At 36.8% G+C, this 19,158-nt stretch overlaps 1 long non-coding RNA gene across 2 annotated transcripts in view; it reads right to left on the reverse strand.

The window, feature by feature from the left end:
* Positions 1–4,228: 4,228 nt before the first annotated feature.
* LOC145289760 (uncharacterized) overlaps positions 4,229–19,158 on the reverse strand; it is a 162,672-nt gene continuing 147,742 nt past the window's right edge. Inside the window, exon 4 of one of the 2 annotated variants that reach the window (XR_013869310.1) lies at positions 4,229–4,555. This is a non-coding gene — a long non-coding RNA (uncharacterized LOC145289760). The remainder of the gene's footprint in view (positions 4,556–19,158) is intronic. The other variant, XR_013869312.1, reaches the window with a different exon arrangement.

Consider the following 19,158-nt stretch of genomic DNA (forward strand, 5'->3'; position numbering starts at 1 on the left):
GGCTTGCATATTGACCGGGTGTATCGGGCACACGGGTGGCTTCGCAAACAATCTGAGTGAGGTCATAAGCAATGGCAAAATCGTGACAAAACCACCCCTCATCATCTGTCTTATTTGAATGGGTCAGCAATTCCACGTTATGGACGTTGGAGTCACCACAGATGTGGATGTTAGCTGAGGGATGTGAAGACAGTATGTTGTCTATTTTCTCAGAGATGCTCTTTAAGATAGTAACTCCGCTGTTGTGGGGCCTATAGAGGGCAAATATAAATGCAGTGGTGTAAGCTAGTGCAACCTTGAAGCACATATAGGGTAAATTAGGATCTTCTCTAGAGATATCCCTGCCACACGGGAAGCCATCCTTAATGTAGGCACATATTCCATGCCCATGGTGATCTTGGGTGTCAGATTTAGCTGTTAAATTAGAGTATCTGTTAATTATGAACTCATCTAGGGAAGTGGTCGGCCCTATTCCAGTTTCACTTAGAAATATGTTCAGTTTCGTCTCCTGTAATTGGGTTTCAACCTCTGGAAGGTTGGAACGTAGACCCCTGATGTTGGAAAAGGAGACCTGGTAGTAGGGGTCTACGTTGGAAGATGGGGTTCTAGGTTTAATCGAGTTTTTATTCTGGAGATATTTCATGTTGAGGTTTTGAGATTTGTGGAATAGGTCGGCATACTTGGTTAGAGCATTACAGAGAGGGAAAGTAAGAGAGAAAAAGACAGGAAAATTCTTTTTGTAGCACACGAAAAGGTAAAGCCGTAACAATTACCCACTAGTATAGCATCGAGAGGCCCCACCAGAGACTACTGCATGGTCCAGATCCACTCACCAAATGGCAATACAGCAGTCTCAGTACTTTGCGCCTGCTGATAGGACAGCCTCCTTAGTGGTTAATTCAAGGTTCGGGTCCCTGACTATCAGGCGGATAACGTCAGCCCAGACAAAACGTTTACCTCCAGCACCCTTACTAGTGACATGGCCACAAGGACAGACAGAGACAGAAAAATTTCCGACATCTCAGACTACTGGTCATCAAGTACTACCGACCTTTAAGCAGCTTTTTCTTCACCCTTTGTCAGAAAAATCACTCATTGAATGAGGACTGAGTGACAAAATAGGAGAAGCGAGAGTTACTGGAGCTGCCGATAACACATCCACTGTATTATCTTCTCTCCATTTAAAAAAAAGACGGGGGGAGGAGGGGAATGGGTACAAGTGACTTATTTATATCTAAGTAGTAAGTCCGGTGCTGTTAACAATTCAGGACACTTTTGATGATAATCTCCCCTCCCATATTAATGGGTGGAAGTTTGTCGTTATCTATCGAGTTTGAATCATTAGAATTTCACCTTATAATTAATTAAAATCCAATAATTAACTATTATCAATTTGTAAAGTCGGCTTCATATTAATTTACATTCGAATTTAGATAATTATTCAAGGTTTTACTTTAGGAGGTTCGTTTTCATGGGTAACTTTTTCTTTGCACTGTATTATATTTCGAATGTACTTGAACATAAGGCTAACTATATTAGATGGTTTGATTGGCCAACAAGGAAGCAAGCATTTTCAATACAGGCAAGCTTGCAGTAATAGTACATATTAAGTATACTCCTTAAATAAAGTTCTAAGTTTATCTATTCTAATAGAGAATAATTTCCGGCATTTTTTTATCGTTAGTTTCCGGCATTTTGTTTGTTTTTATCGTTTACTTTGTAGCATGGGGGTGACGAATAAGACAGGAGAATACAGACAAATACATAAATAAAACAAGAAAACAAGTTTAAAAACAAGGTAACATAAAAACATTTAGGATTAGTTTTAAAAAAAATACTTAACGTTTTTGACATAGTGTTCCGTCCGCCGTCTTTTTGTCAACTGGTAGCTGGCATATCATCATGTCTTTCTAGAGCGTAAGAAGATTTCTATTTCCGGATAACTTGGTCGAGTGCCTATCTATTTATAGAATAAAAGGCGTTACGTTCGGATGTTTAAAATATTTAATTTACATTTTTTTATTATTGTTAAAAAAGTTCTAACTTTTTTTATATAAAGTCCTAAGTTTATCTACTCTAATAGAGAATAATTTCCGGCATTTTTTTAATCGTTAGTTTCCGGCATTTTGTTTTTTTTATCGTTTACTTTGTAGCATGGGGGTGACGGATAAGACAGGAGAATACAGACAAAATACATAAATAAAACAAGAAAAACATGTTTAAAAACAAGGTAACATAAAAAAACATTTATAAATAGTTTATGATGCTGCGTCTCTTCCCATTTTATTTTTCTCGCTGTTTTGTTTCTCTCCTGCTTCAACGTTCTCGGTTATTTTATGTGGCATCAGCCTTGACTGACGGTGTGTGTGTGTGTGTGTGTGTGTGTGTGTGTGTGTGTGTGTGTGTGTGTGTGTGTGTGTGTTTGTTTTAAAGGGGGGGGGGTAAATTATTATTATTAGACTTCTAGCATCCTGCCTTGATAGAGTTCAAAACCGGCTTCAAAACCAAGTAAGTGATGACCTTTTCTCTTCCCTGCAACTTTTCCCCCACAGAATAGACGTTGTGAGCCTGTCTCTACTATATCTTTATTTTCATGGCAACTGCTCGTTTGAACTCCAATCTATGATCTCCTCTTATTTAACTTTCACAAAAAAACTCAACTATCTACAACCAATTTCCCCCACGTTCTATTTGTGCCTAAATCTAAACACAGATTCCATGAACAAAGCTTCTTTCGTAGAACTGCCAGCTTGTGGAACACTGTTTCGCTGGTCTGCTTCCCGGCCGACTCATAGCCTTCAAGTTCAAAGTGAACAGGTTTTTGCTGAGCTCTACCTATAATTAATCAAATTCTACCCAATTTATATCATTAACGATTACTACAGTACCACCGTACATTCATTAACCCTTAATCTCGAGTGGCCTTTGGGCCTTGATAAGTGGTGACTCTCTTGCAAGGAGAAGAAAATTCAATTCTCTTGAAATCTTGTAATGTTTTTTCTTTTATTTTTATTTCAACATTCCGTGAGTTGTTTGATGTCAGTCCTCCCTTTCACTCTAATTTTTCGAAGTCGTGGTTGTCATCATTATTATTATCATTATCATGATGATGATGATGATCATCATCATCATTATTATCATTATTATTATTATTATTACTGTTACTATTATTATTATTATTATCATTATTATTATTATTATTATTATTATTATTATTACTTCTCACTAACGGATTTACACACTGATTGACTACAATAAACTGTAATGTTTCCTGAAGTCTGTGACAAAATGTCTCCCTAGATTTGGAGCACTGAACACTTCTTTTGCTAATCGCTATAAATAATTTTCTTGTTCGCAACATTCGCTTACCATTTGATTTCTCGTTAGCACTGACTTCGTGACTTTTCTGAAATTTGAGTTGCAAAAATCCTTCCAAAGCTTTCAGGTTCTATCGGGTTGTTGCTCTTTCTCATTGTTCTTTCCATCCTCCTTAACGTTGTACCAGTCGAGATTGGTGTCACCACATCTGTGTGTGTTTTAGCAAGTGTCAGTTTGTCAGCTTTTTAGGGTTTTTTTCATTATTATTATTGCTGTTGCTATAGTTGTTGTTGTTGTTGTTCTTGTTCTTGTTGTTGTTGTTGTTGTTGTTCTTCTTCTTCTTCTTCTTCTTCCATAGGAAAACCCTTAATATTTAAAGTTCCTCGTTTGGAGCCGGGATTAACGAAAAGTTATTTGAAAATGAATCCCACCTCTTTTCAGAGAAACGTTATCAAACGAAATCGAGATTATTATGAGTAGTAGTAGTAGTAGTAGTAGTAGTAGTAGTAGTAGCAGCAGCAAAAACCGTGGAAACACTGCAAAATGGAGATCTCGTGATAGGTAATGACGTAAGTATTAATATCTATGTAATCCTTGTAGATATAATCTTTATTCGCATATAACGCCCATGAATAACACACTTTGTTGGCTTCGTGTTTCCACTTTCAAAGATAAACTAAGATAATCTCCTATTCGTATTATATTCATCTTTTAGCATCTCGATTGCAGGTGTGGAGTTCACAAAGCGCATTTCTTAGTAGATATTTTGCAATATATATATATATATATATATATATATATATATATATATATATATATATACTGAGTAAGATGATTGATAATTTATAATCAAAATTAAAAATTAAAAATAGGTTTCACAAGGAAGAACAAACAAAATCAATAAATTATATACGATCGTTTCGGAAACGATGTTTTTATTGAGATAGTCTTCGGCAATAATTTTATCATATAGTTTTGTGAAACAAAGACTCCTCATCAGCAAAAATATTGGGTGTTTTTTTTTTTAAAGATACCAAAAAAAAACTAGCATTTTTTTTAAGTAAGGCAGATGTATTAAGTCAAAGGGATCGGCAGCAAAAGCTTTTTCCTTAATTTTCTTCCAGTTTGCTGTTAATGGTAGGAATCATCATCATCGACATTGAGATCAGTGTTGTCTTTGGGTATAGGAATGATGTCCTCTTGTAGTCGATTAGACATAATCTCCACGTCGTTATACCTACAAACCAAAAATACAATTTAATTAAGACTTTAGCACATGATGGTTTGTTCTAAAGTTAATCTGGATGACGAGCTTAAATTTACTACTAAGACCCTTTGTAATAATGGTTAACCCTTAGATATTGTTGAAAATACTATTAATAAGAAAGTTTCAATTTTTATAAATCTAAAGAAATCATAGTTAATAGATGTCCTGTTTACCTACGTCTACCTGACATGTTTACGATCTTGAGTAAGTCGCACTCGCCCTTTCATTTAAAAATTCTAGAGACTATTTTTATTACGTCTTTGAGACCTTCTCTTTGCAAGCAAAAAGAAATTCTTTTAGGACTTAATTTAGTCTCTATGTAATTTTCCCCCGTTTATTTTTCGTTTTTTTCCTCTCCGCCCCCCCCATCATATTCATGACTTTTTTCAATCGTATTTTCCTCGATTTAGTTCTGTTGGGCGAGGAACGAAACCTGGTTAGCTAACCTTTATTTTTATTTTTTATTTTTTAAATTATTATGTCGATTGGTCTGTATTGAGCCATTACTAAATTCTGTCCCTCCCCCCGAAAAATTTTCATATATATATATATATATATATATATATATATATATATATATATATACTAGCGGGGGGTGCACCCACCGTTGCTCGGCGTTGCCCTGGTTTTTAGAGGCGTGTGTACTGGGAAGGGGGGTAAAATGAAAACAAAGCGAAGTCTTTTTAAATATAAAAACAAACACTATTTAAAAAATCGTGTAAAAAACAATTTAAAAAATGAACGGGTTGCAATACGAACGGCCCAACGGTGCCCTTGTGTTTGAAAAATCAAAAAAACGTTTGACGGGGGGGCTCAAACTGGAATCATTGAGGCGAAAGCGTAAAAAAAAGTAATGAATTAACTAAAACGTGAATTAGGTCAAATATCAATTCCGCAATGAAGTTTGTTTTGGTTTAGTTTCAGTAGTCACATCGCACTCGAATTCTAAATGAATGTTTTTGTTTTCTCGAATTCTAAATGGATATAATTCTTTTAATTTTAATAAAGTGTAATGCAAGTGAATTTACCATATCGTTGCGTTGTAATGTTTGTGTATAAATACATGTTGAGTTGCAAGTACTAATAAATAAAGGTCATAGTTAGATTTCACGGTTAGAGTCGTTAAAACCGGAAGTAAAATCCTGTTAGTCTCGCAGATTGCGTCCTACATTAACGAAAAAAAAAAAAAAAGAAAACAATAATAGTAATCGCGTTTTCTCGTTTTTTCATTTGTTTTTATTTCTAATTTATTGCGGAAAAAACAGAAAGCATAAATCAGGGATAAAAGATAAAAAACGGCATAAGTAACCTTGTACGATTCCAAACCGGTGTGTTTCCTCGTACTGTTCCTTGTGAACGCATCCGCTGCTGTGTAAATGGAGAGAGGGGAAAGGAGGAATCTAATAGAGAGAAAAGATGTTACAACTTCCATTGAATCTAAGCGATTTTTCAATGAACTCTCACCGGAAAAAGTATAGGAATGTGCCATTGTTGAGGAACTGTAGAGGTAATAGGCCTATAGCAAACCTCAGATAATGTGCTACAGTCTGTATGCATTACATTTGCATGTAAATGACTTGATTTTTAATCCTATTAAGGTCAAAGTCGGAGGGGAAAAATAAGTTCATTATATATATATATATAGTGCCAAGAAAAAGTATTGGATACATTACATAATAAGGGTTCAAGATTTTACTTAAAATTTGATGAATATCTTCCTATTAATATTCTAACTTATATTTTGAGTAGTAATTATATAATCAAAGTTTAGAAGGAATTTAAGGGAAAATATAAATCAGCAAACGCAAAATATTGGATACACAAAAAATCCCTTTTCTAAAATAATTTTAGATTCCTTTTTTTTTTTTTTTTTTGCATGTTGCAATAATGCAAGCGAGTTATCACTGACCAATCATAGACCTTTATATTAAAATAATTTTAAAAAGAAGTTCTTCCGGTTTGTGTGCCCCTGCTTTAAAGTCAATCAGTCCATTCATAAAAATACCTAAACCTAAAAAGTTGTCAATAGATATTAGTAAAAAAAAAATCATTGATAAGCACAAGGAAGGAAAGGGGTATCAAATAATATCAAGTGAATTAGTACAGATAGTACAACCGGAAACGTTATTGGAAAGTTTAAACCCCCTGATGAAGCGGTGATCATTCAAAATGTGGCCGACCAAAGGTAGAAAATAAAATAAAGTTCTTTTAAAGTCGTGAGAGTAGAAATGAATAAAAAAGTTACTTCTTATAGGTTATTTATAAATCGTTTCAGATAGAACCAATTAAAACACAGATTGTTGCATATATGCGCCATCTTTTAGTAATATATGCTAAAACTATATTTTAAAATGTTTTGTATTTAATTTTTAAAGTAAAGGAGTCGATAATTCGGTAAATAAAACATAATATTAATTATAAGAAAAACACAAGTTTCATCATTTTAGATTTCCAAATAATATATTACAAGGTGAGAATACGAAACTAAAATTAGCCAACCAAATTACCATATGGTGTACACAGCTATTGTAAACAAACCTTGATCATTGAGAAAATTATCCCTAATCAAAAAAATATATATAAGAATATCTATATTTTTCTCATTATAAAAATCTGATACATTAAAAATATTAATTGAATATTCTATTACTTAATTTATTATTACTGAAATAGAATAAACTTTATTTTTTATTTTATTCAGCAATGCGTCAAATAAGAGGCATTCAAATATGTTTCTTAAAAGTTATCTCTCTTAGACCGATACTTTATTTTTTAATGGATTAATGAAGCTATTTAATTTATAAACTAAAATCGCTATCATAATTTTCGAATATATTTACTATCACATTAACGATTCCACTACCTGTATAAATTTACAACTAATACTAATACTTAAATAGAAAAATTAATCTGTGTTCCTTTAATGGGATATGAAAAAATATTATAACCCCTTCAAAAGCCAAAATTTCAGTTCTAGCGTAATTTAGAGGAAATTACTGGCTATAATATTAATATACATATGTCACTCATATTAGCGTAGTATTTAATTATGTTTTATACAAATATCTTTGAAATTCATTTTATTTAAATTAATTTAATAATTTTGTTATTGTTACTTAATCTAAAATTTATTCAACGGTTCAAAAGTTAGTAGAATGTATTGTAGAGAATCTTGAATATCCTAAATTTAAAAAAAGACCAGAAGAAACCAATTAAAAACCTATTAAAACCTATTAAAAACCTATTCAAAACCTATTAAACCCATATTAAAACCTATCTAATGCCTATTAAGCACCTATGGAAAACCAATTTAAACACAGATTTTTGCATATATACCGCCCTCTTTTAGTAATATATGCTAAATTTTTTTTTTTTTTTAATTCAATTTTCACCCCAAACAAGGCACAGTGCCACTTTGAAGCGGGGGGCTACTATTAGGGACTTAATTAGCGGGGTCATTATGAAGGGAGAAGAGTAGAAAGATGTTTGTTAACATTACACTTGAAATTCTGCATATCATTGCAGTTGGGAAAGCAGAATCCCGGAAGGGAGTTCCAAAGACTTGCAGTTCTGGGGAAGAAACTATTGGAGTAAAAGGCTTTCTTACACTTAGGGATCTCTACTGTAAAGGGATGAGGCTTAGTAGCTTGTCGGGTTTTTCGGGGGTAGTTACGTCGGGGAGGTACAAGTGTTTGCAGTTCGTCAGAGCATTCACCATTAAAGTATTTGTAGAACAGGCAGAGGGATGCAACATCTCGTCGATGGGACAGAGGCTGAAGCCTAGATGACAGTTCAGGACCTATCAGGTTGGCGACTCTCTTTTGAACCCTGTCCAGGAGCGAAAGACAAGCAGCAGATGCACCAGCCCAGATGTGACAACAGTACTCCATACATGGGCGAATGGTTGCCTTATAGAGGTATAGGATACTGTCAGGCGTAAGTAGTTTTCTAGCACGGTAGAGGGAGCCAACCTTCCTTGCAGCAGCCTTGGCAATGCTCTCAATGTATCTATTCCAGTTCATATTCCCTGTAAACGTTAGGCCGAGGAGTTTAAAAGAAGTACTTTCAGGCAATGTGTTCTTGGCCATTGCTATTGGTGGTAGAGAAGGTTTCTTGTAGTTATTGAAGGAAACAAGCTTAGTCTTAACAGCATTAAATGTGACCAACCATTTTTGTCCCCATTCCACTACGGATTGGAGGTCTTCCTCTAGTGTTTCTGCCATTTCCTTGGATATGTGTGCATTTGTTTCCCCCTCATATCTGTTATAGAGAGTGATGTCATCGGCAAATATACCCATCTCCAAAACAATTTTATCAGGGAGGTCATTTATGAATATCAGGAATAATAGAGGTCCAAGGATAGACCCCTGAGGTACTCCCGCATTTATGTCATGAAAAAAAAAAAAAAAAAAAAATATTGTTTGGATGTACGACCGTCGAGGACAACTTTGATTTTTCTATTACTTAAGAAGGATTTAATTACATTATGAATTCTTCCAGTGATTCCATATGATCTAATTTTCCTTAGAAGACCATCGTGCCATACCCTGTCAAAAGCCTTAGATATATCAAGGGCCACCGCTCTACCCTCCCCTGTTTTATCCAAATTACGGTATATACATTCAGAAACTACAGTTAAGATATCTGCTGTTGAACGGGCTTGCCTGAATCCATATTGTTTATCAGTCAGGAGTTTAGCAGCTGTTAGGTGCTGGACTAGGGCTTGATTAACTAAGGACTAAAATATTTTGGCGAAAAGCGGGAGGAGGCTAATGGGGCGATAATTTAGAGGGTCAGTTCTTTCACCAGAATTCTTAAAGACTGGTACCACAGAGTCGGTTTTCCAGCAGTTGGGAAAACAAGATTCGTTTAGGCATTTATTGTAAAGTTTGGACAGAACTGGAGCAACCTCGGCAGAGCATTTTTTTAATAGCAAACCCGGGATGAGATCTGGTCCACATGCTTTTGAGGTGTCTACGTTTTTTATAATAGCATGTACCTGAGAAGGGGTGATTTTCAAATCGTCTAGTGTGGCGTCTGTTCGCAGAGGAAAATCAGGGAGTGAGTGGTGTACCGAGTTCAGTGTGGAGTTTGAGGCAAACCGACTGGCAAGCAGATTAGCCTTGTCAGTTGCTGTGCAAGCAACCTCATGATTGTTTGTTAGTGGGGGAATAGTTGACTGTCCATTATTTACTACGCTGTTGTAGATTTTCCAAAAATCCCGGGTTCCTAATTTCTGTGCTTCGATGCGCTTTCTGGTGGTTTCAGAGTAATCTGTCTTAGCTGTCTCTATCACTCTCTTACAATTATTTCTAGCTTCTATAAACTTCTGTTTATTTGAGCTGGACTTATGTCGGTTGAATCTGCGGAACGCATGCTGCCTTTGACATATGGCAGCTGCACAAGCAGAAGTAAACCATTGGGGAGAGTGGGGCTTGCTATAGAATTTCCGTGTGGGAACATGTGCTTCAATAGCAGTTTTGAACCATTCAGTGGTCTCATTTGCACACTGTTCCGCTGGAAGAGTAAAGATATTTTGCCATGGGGCATCTCTGATGAGCTCCCTGATGGCTTCCCAATCAGCCTTTTTGTAATACCTCGTTGTTTTGAGTAGTGGGTCTTCAGTTTTAGGGCGAGAATTTAGGCTGATTTCTACCATTATCACAGCGTGATCAGCATTCCCGAGTGGGCTGTGGGCATTTGTTGTACAGTCATTGGAAACCCTTGTCAGAAAGAGATCTAGAAGTGAGGCATGTTGATCGTGCTGGTCTGGGAAACGTGTCGGAAATGTAACCAACTGAGATAGGGAATGGGATATAGAGAAGCTATGTGTTGCGCTACCGGCTACGTCTGTGTGATTAGAGAATCCTAGCCAGTTACTGTGGTGGACATTGAAGTCACCAAATACATGTATTTGTGTGCTAGTATCGAGGGAGAGTGCTATATCTATGCTGTCTGAGACTTTGTTTATTAGGGTACAGTCTTGGTTTGAGGGAGAGCGGTAGAGAAAATACAAGTAGCTAATATTGTGTTGCATATTTAGTCTGAAGCACATAAAGGCCTGGTTCTCTGATTCTAGTTTTATTTCTCTAGTCAGGGGGAGGGTGTTTCGAATATAGACTCCAAGTCTATGCATATGTCTGTCCGAGTCCTTACGGTAGAGTGGGAGATAACCAGGCATGTTAAAGTGGTTAGAGGGAATGGAGGAGTGAAGGTTAGTTTCACTTAATGCTAAGATATCCGGGGTGTTTACAAGGAGAAATGACTCAACATCATCTAAGTTAGTTCTAAGCCCGCGGATATTAGTAAATGCAAGCCTCAAGGGAGGAGGCAGGTTGGTTTTCTTTGAGTTTTATTAATTATTATTTATTAATAATAATTATTTAATTAAAAACCTACTAAAAACCTATTAAATACATATTAAAAACCTATTAAAACATATTAGCTCTAGATATATCTAAGGCTTTTAAAACATATTAGCTCTAGATATATCTAAGGCTTTTGACAGGGTATGGCATGAGGGTCTCCTCAGGAAAATCAGATCATACTGTATCACTGGTAGAATACTTAACATAATTAAATCCTTCTTAGATAAGAGAAAAATCCAGGTTGTCCTCGACGGTCGTACATCTAAACAATATGATATAAATGCGGGGGTTCTCCAGGGTTCTATTCTTGGACCTCTATTGTTCCTGATATTCATAAATGACCTCCCCGACAAAATTGCCTCTGAGATGGGTATATATGCTGATGACACTACACTCTATGACAGGCACGACAGGAAGACGAATGAACACATTTCTAAAGAAATGGCAGAAACACTAGAGGAAGACCTCCAATCTGTGGTGGAATGGGGACAAAAGTGGTTGGTCGCGTTCAATGCTGCCAAGACTAAACTAGTTTCATTCAATAATTACAAGAAACCCTCTCTACCACCTATAGCAATGGCCAACGACTCTTTATCTGAGAGTACATCTTTCAAACTCCTTGGCCTAACGTTCACAGAAAACATGAGTTGGAACAATTACATTGAAGGCATTGCCAGGGTCGCTGCAAGAAAGGTGGGCTCTCTCTACCATACTAGAAAACTACTAACACCCGAAAGTATCCTGTACCTCTATAAGGCCACCATTCGCCCATGTATGGAGTATTGCTGCCACATCTGGGCTGGTGCATCTGCTACTAGTCTCTCGCTCCTTGACAAGGTTCAAAAGAGAGTCGCAAACCTGATAGGCCCTGAACTGGCATCTAAGCTTCAGCCTCTGTCCCATCGACGAAACGTTGCATCCCTCTGCCTTTTCTACAAGTATTTTAGTGGTGAATGCTCTGATGAACTGCAATCACTTGTGCCCCGACGACGTGAGCACCCTCGACAAACCCGACAGGCTGCTAAAGCCCACCCCCACACTGTAGAGATCCCTAGATGTAAAAGATCTTTTTACTCCAATAGTTTCTTCCCCAGAACCGCTAGACTCTGGAATTCCATTCCAGGTCCCTGCTTCCCCAACAGTACTGACGTTCAGAAGTTCAAGTGTAACGTGAACCGACATCTTGCTGCCCAAATCCCTACATAGTACCTCAGTAGTTGTTGCCCCTGATAGTAGCCCCCTACACCAAAGTGGCAATTTGCCTTGTTCGGGGTGAAAATGTAATAATAAAAAAAAATAATAAAATAAAATAATAAAATTAAAAACATTATAAGCCTATCAAAAACCTACAACCATCTACGTTTTCCTTAATTCAGTAAACTATATTTTATGAAATCTAAATTTAACAATAACCCATAATATTTTGGAACCACAATGATATTCACATATGCAGGCCTTTAAATTATATGCCCCTTTTATTATTTCCATATTATAAGCCGATCTATTAATTAATGAATTAAAGTAGCTGTTTAATGTTGCGAAAGTACTCTCGTTGGATTGCTCGTAAAATTTTAGTACAGGAAATGTTTAATCTGTGTGTAAAGGTGAAAAGCAACCAACGTGTTTACACACGCTTTCCGTAAACGTAGATACCCGGAACCCACACGTTTTAGACTCAGTCACAAAGGAAAAAAAGAATAGAAAAGAGGAAATAACTGTAACTCCTGTTTCAGGGTTTAAGGAAAGACCTTTATTCTACCGCCACGCGTGACTTCTTGTTATGGCTGCGACGTAAGCCATGACTGTGACGTGATCGTTTTCTTTAACGTGCTCTCTTTGTATATTTTTTTACAGTCATTCTCCCCCCTTACCGTGACGTCATTTCATATACGGCTCAGTATTTGCATATATCCGCCATACGTACAAAGCTTTGTTTTTTTATTACATCCCCGAACAGAGTGAGAGAGAGAAAGAGAGAAAGAGAAAGAGAGAGAGAGAGAGACGGGGGTAAGAAGACAAGCAGCACACCCTTTAATTCCGTCCATGTGATGGATTCAGACGTCTCATAATAACAGGCCGGTGATTAGCAGCCATTCTTTTAATGACTGATATATCCGTGACGTGGCTCCTAGTTTTCATGTATACAAAACTGATAGGCTCACACAAGTTTGAACTTGCTTACTTACACACGCATATGCATATTTTTAGTCACCTGCTCCTTATACCGTATTACTAATATTTCTTCAAGGACATTTCCAAGACAATAATGATTATAAATAGTAATAATAACCTATTATTAAAAAGGGAAGATAATAATAGATACTTAATTACAGAGTAGTTTTTTGTCTATGTTTGCATAACAAGAAATAATTAGATCTTTTGTAGAAATGTACAATTTGATAATAATTACTTAGAAACAAGTTATATACGGTATAATCACGTGACACACCAGTTCTCGTCAGATCACCGAAGTTAAGCAACGTTCAGCCTGGCTAGTACCATATGGGTGATCATTTGAGAATTCTAGGCGCTGTATGTACTCTCCGCTTATCTCGGCATTGTTTCCAGTCGTCGTACCTCTACTTGCCACTGGTATGCAACATTGTTGACTCAGAAGAGACGTGGTTGGAGATTGCGCAACTCTTGCCACACAAATTTCACGTGCATGCACCCTTACAGTGGGTATCGATAGTCTATCAAGACTGAAGGAAGCCACACTTAGAAACAAGTGTTTACATGACGAGAAATAGGATTAAGCAATTTCATCACGTTTCTTATTATCGTATGGATCAGAAGATTCTGGTGTTGGCATAGGTTTCCCCGATATCTTTTCTAGTCAGAATTCGTCCTTGAAAGACAACAGGTACTTATAGGTGGTTAGTTTCAAAGGTTTCATAACCGAGGGTGGTTGTAAGGATAAGCGCCTTCTCCCTAAAAAAAAATGATCCCATGGTGTGTATCTCAAATAGTCTCTTACAACCGCCTTCTCGTGTCATTTACCTGCTATGCCCAGCGAAACTGTTTATACTAACTGGATGAAGAGACAAAGGTGATCCACTAAGTCCTTAAAAGCACTCACTTCGGGCAGGTGGGGCTCGTCATTTTGTATGATAGCTCACCTAGGAGAAAGCAACTTTAATTCAAAACCACTGCTTTTCGGGATTACACCATCAAGGGAAAGGCTGAGGGAGTAAAGCGCAACAACGGTGCATTTAAAGTCGAGCTGTATCGACTCTATCCTTTCCGGTGAATACTCTGGCTTCGTGAAAATGAGGTACTGCTGCATGGGCAACACCAACAGCTATCCTTCTATATCATCTTGCCCAGGCTATGTAGCTCCCCTGCTACACCATCGTCTCCCGAAACGAACAGTTGCCAACAATAACAACAACTTACAGGAGTACACACGTGAAGGTTGCCAACATCCTAATTGAAAGTGTTTCTGTGGAACGAATTGGATTTAAACTTGGCACACCTAGGTATTCAGTGTGTGTCGTTAACCACTTGACCATGGCCACTAAGCTTTATCGCATAAAAATCACTATTGTTTTTCGTAGCCGAAAGCAATGTTCAGTACTGTTAGGAAAAGGATTGTTTGGGATTTAATTTGTTACGATTGCTAACAGAGAGGGTGCTTACTACCTCCGGATAGGATACGGGTAGCCTGCAAAAGGGGTGATAGTAACTTTTATTTGTGGCCCCTTACTTTTTTTTCCTGATGTTCACTATGTAGCAAGGTACTCGAGATGAAGGTTCAAGAAATCGTCAATTGGTCGATGATCGCCACTACAAGAGTATTAGAAACAATGGATTGAATCGGCAAAAATGCGTCGATTATCTTAGCGGATGGCTCAGTGTAACGTCACACTCGTTTACACACAGGACCCACACGTTGTATGCAGTCTACATCACAAGGAACATAGGACGTAATAACTCAACTCCTTTTCTTGTAATAATGACATATATTTCCTCATTTTCCCACCATGCGTGAACTTCTCGTTAAGACCGTGACGTCATCCACATCCCTAATGTACTCTCTTTCCTTTGTATTTTTCTTTTTCCTTACCCTGACGTCATTTCACACACGGCTCGGTATTTGCGTATGGCCGTCATACGCGCGTCCACGCTCTGTTACATCAGCAAAAGTATTGCTTACATTAGATTTGAAAACGACCATGTTGGAGTTGGTTAGGAGGTAAAATTGTAGTATCTTTTTACACCGGTAGGATGTTCTACAAAAAAGTCATTGTTCATGGAAGATCAGTTGGTTTTTGGTATATTAATAAATAAAGGAAAACTTGTAGTTAGGTGAATTCTTGCTATAAATGTCTTAATGACAAATAATGTCTTGCTGTGAGTGTATTAGTTATTAGGTATTGCAGCTCAGTTAAGCACCTTCCATGTAGAGAGATGCTAGTAGAATCTTTTCTTTGTGGGAGAGACTGTAGAGATGAGGAGAAAACAATTTTCACTAGATTGCGGAGTCAATTTTGTACTTTGTCATGAAATAGATTCTTTCATAGACCATTTAAATTGTGCTCATTCAAATATGTTCTTACTTCTTTTTCTAATTGACTTTTATGCCTAACACAATCGTTATTTTATTATGAAATTATTATAATACTACCAAGGGTACAAGGCGTTGCTCGGGTGTTTGGAGGTATGTGTTGAGCAAAAAAAATGTGGTAGTAGGAAGGCAGGCTCGAACCCGTACCGCGAAGGAGGAAAAGAACGGGAAAAAAACGTGACGTTCTTGTTGTGACGATCACCGCCAAACCGGAAGTGACGTAAGTTTAAATTAAGGCCAGACAATCGAAAAGAGGGGATGACTTTCGAAAATATCAGTGAAAAAACGACCCCTCCCTATAGAAAAGTGCCCAGTTGAGGGTGAAGAAATTCATGTTTTTAGCCAATTTTTCGGTATTTGTTGTCTGAAGGGTCGAGCTTCAAACGATACTGATCTTGTGAAAATCCGTCGCCTCTGTCGAAAGTTTTAGGCAGACATACAAACATACATACATACAGTTATATATTGGTAGCCCAAATTTTCGACCCAAACCGATTAAAAAGCTTTCCCTATCTCTGAATAGTCTTTATGTAAAATTTCAAATGTTTAGACCAGAAATTGTCTGAGTAATTTGATAGAGACCGCAGCGATCAAATTTTTTTTTAAACTTTGACCCCGATTATGACTCTTTAACATTTATTATTTTGGGCTCAAATCAAGTTATTAAGTTAGATCCATGTCCAAGGAACCTATATCTAAAATTTCAAGTGCTTAGGCACAAAATTGGCGGAGGAGTTTGGTAGAGTTCTTTAAGGTCAAATCGTTGAACTTTGATCCCTTAACAGCCAAATTTCTAGCCGAAAACTGATTACAAAGATTTTCCGAAATCTCAGTACCCTGTATATCAAATTTCAAGTCTGTAGACTGAAAATTGACCGAGTTATTGGGTCCGGAAATGCACACACACACACACACACACACACACTTTCACTCTTATAGATATAATAGCATGGGTGCCTGGCGTTGCCCGGGTTTTTGGAGGTGTATGCTGAGCAAAAAAAAAAAGTCAATTTTTTTTTTAAGTTTGACCCCTATTATGACCCCTTAACATTTATTGTTTGTGGCTCAAATCAAGTTAGATCCATGTCCAAGGAACCTATATCTAACATTTCCAGTGTTAATACCCCAAATTGTCGGAGGAGTTTGGTAGAGTTCCCAAAGGTCAAATCGTTGAACTTTGACCCCTTAACAGCCATTTTCTGGCCGAAAACCGATCATAGATTTTCCCAAATCTCAGTACCCTGTATATCAAATTTCGAGTCTGTAGACTAAAAATTGACAGTTATTGCGTAGGGGAATGTACACAGACACACAGACACATATAGATATATAGATAGATTATTGTAGAGACAATGGGAACCGCATTCTCACTGCAGTAAGTACGCTTCATGCTCACTACAATCATACCAAAATGTGATCCAGTCTGATATAGAGTTTTGCATGAGTTTTAATTTCATTTTCCTGGCATTTTCAATGTTATCTATATTTATTAATGTTATCTATCAAAACACAAAAGAGGGAATACTGCTACATTTCACTTATTATAGGAGCAACTGACCTCATGTACAAAAATTTCAAAAACTACCTGACAAATGTACTCAGTGAACCAAGTGCAAGAGAGATTCAGACTTAAAGAGACAGTCAGAATCTTAAAAGATAACTCGGTTGGAATATCTGATTTAGCGGGTGAATGTTTGACATCCGGTAGAATGCTCCATCCTCAGTTTTAACAAATTGATAAGAAAAATAACAAAGAGGGCAACTATTTTCGATAACGCCTTCCTAAAACATTATTGAAACGAGAGAGAGAGAGAGAGAGAGAGAGAAGGAGAGAGAGAGGGGGAGAGAGAGAAAGTTATGTGCATTGCTCAGAGGTGGAAGTAGAAGTTTCTTTGGTTTGTTATTGTCCGTTTTTGTTTTCCGAAATTAAATTGTTTAAAAACAGAGGCTCGTTACTATAAATCAGACTTGAACACTTGCCATCCGGTCATTAAGATCATATTCCTATTTTTCGATAAATCATCTATTTTATTGTTTTACCTGTCGATTTGAATACGGCTATAGAAAAGCATTTCACAAAGACTTGGTAGCCGAATTAAATCGCAATCAATCACCAACACTTGTGTCTCCTCTACGTAAATATCACGACTAACCAGACAATCGCCAAAATCTCACCTCTTCTCTGTAGAGATCCCTAGATGCTGGACAGCTTTCTACTCTAATAGTTTCGGGGATTCACTTCCAGTCTCTTGCTTCCCAGACTGTACTAACATGCAGAAGTTCATGTGTGATGTAAACAGACATTTCCCTGCTCAACTTCCGATAGAGTGTCCTTGTAGGTGTGGTTCTAAATAGTAGCCTTTACGTTCAAGTGGCACTGTGCATAGTTTGGGGTGCATACGAGTAAAAAGTCAAAGAGTATTTCATAAATGAGAAAAAGTATTTCTAATGAACTCTCCAAGATCAACAGTAGAGTGTAATTAGATAAAGTACACCTTTAATCCACCAAAAAGGTTCTGCCATTTCTCTTATAATCGTTTATGGCTTTTTGCTTCGAAACGCGCGAAAGACATGACCAGTTTGATTTACCTTAACAACATCAGTCATTATAGATGCGTACTCCACCATAAACCAACTGTGGAGCATTTATTTATAATAATTAACAAAACAAAAGAGTGATGAAAAACATATGAAAAAAGGGTCGTTCAAAAAAAAAAGCCTCCTGTTTTTTAACTTAAAAAAGACATACAAAGATCGGAGTGGTATAATTAAAACGAGAAACCTTTTGTGCTCCAGTATTTATTTTTCTACATAGTCGCCAGCATTCTCACTGCCTTTTTGCCAGGAATGAAATAATGCATCTGCTTTTTACACACATCTATAATATGGTTTCACACCGTCAATATCTGCAACAGAGAGATAAAACTTTCAAGCCATGAATACATCAGTTCAGTCATTATAACAATGCAATTTGCAATCACCTCTATTCTAATTTGCACTATTGTCTCTGATCCATTCAGAAGGAAAAACAAATAGGAGGCATTACGTATAACAAGTAAAGATTACAGAACTGCAAAATAAGTTAACTATCTACGCATGTAATAGATTGGGATCCTGTGATGGGAAAACTCAGGTACGTTAGCTAGTTTAGCTTTGCAGGTTGCATATCTAAGTCAAAAAGAAACAAATATATGAAGCAAATAATGGAATACGTAACAATACAAAGTTGGCCAAAATTGTAACAAGGGCAATCGGAAAGGGTGTAACGATAACAATGATAAAATAGTTAAAACAAATAATAGAAAATAAACGATAACAAAAATGGATTCGAACAATAAACAAAGGTTGACCCTTTTCAAACGTAACAAATGACGTAATCAGGTTCTGGGAACGGAAATGTTTTGATTATATTTCGTTAATGGTGGGATCAAAAAAGAGTAGTTTTCAGACTGAGGGATCCGTTTGATGATATCGTCATTATATGTCTTTGCAGCTAATAAAACGCTACAGTGCTACACCCCAGTTGTAAAATCTAGTAATGCAGATCGTGATTCTGACAGCGATGAGAACCTGAAGGTTGAAATGAAATGTATGCTAAAGTTAACAAAACTTTCTCTTGGTGTTGTTTCGCGGCGGTT

Source organism: Euprymna scolopes, chromosome 2 (genome assembly GCF_053919585.1).
Source record: "Euprymna scolopes isolate OS-2025 chromosome 2, ASM5391958v1, whole genome shotgun sequence".
NCBI lineage: Eukaryota > Metazoa > Mollusca > Cephalopoda > Sepiida > Sepiolidae > Euprymna > Euprymna scolopes.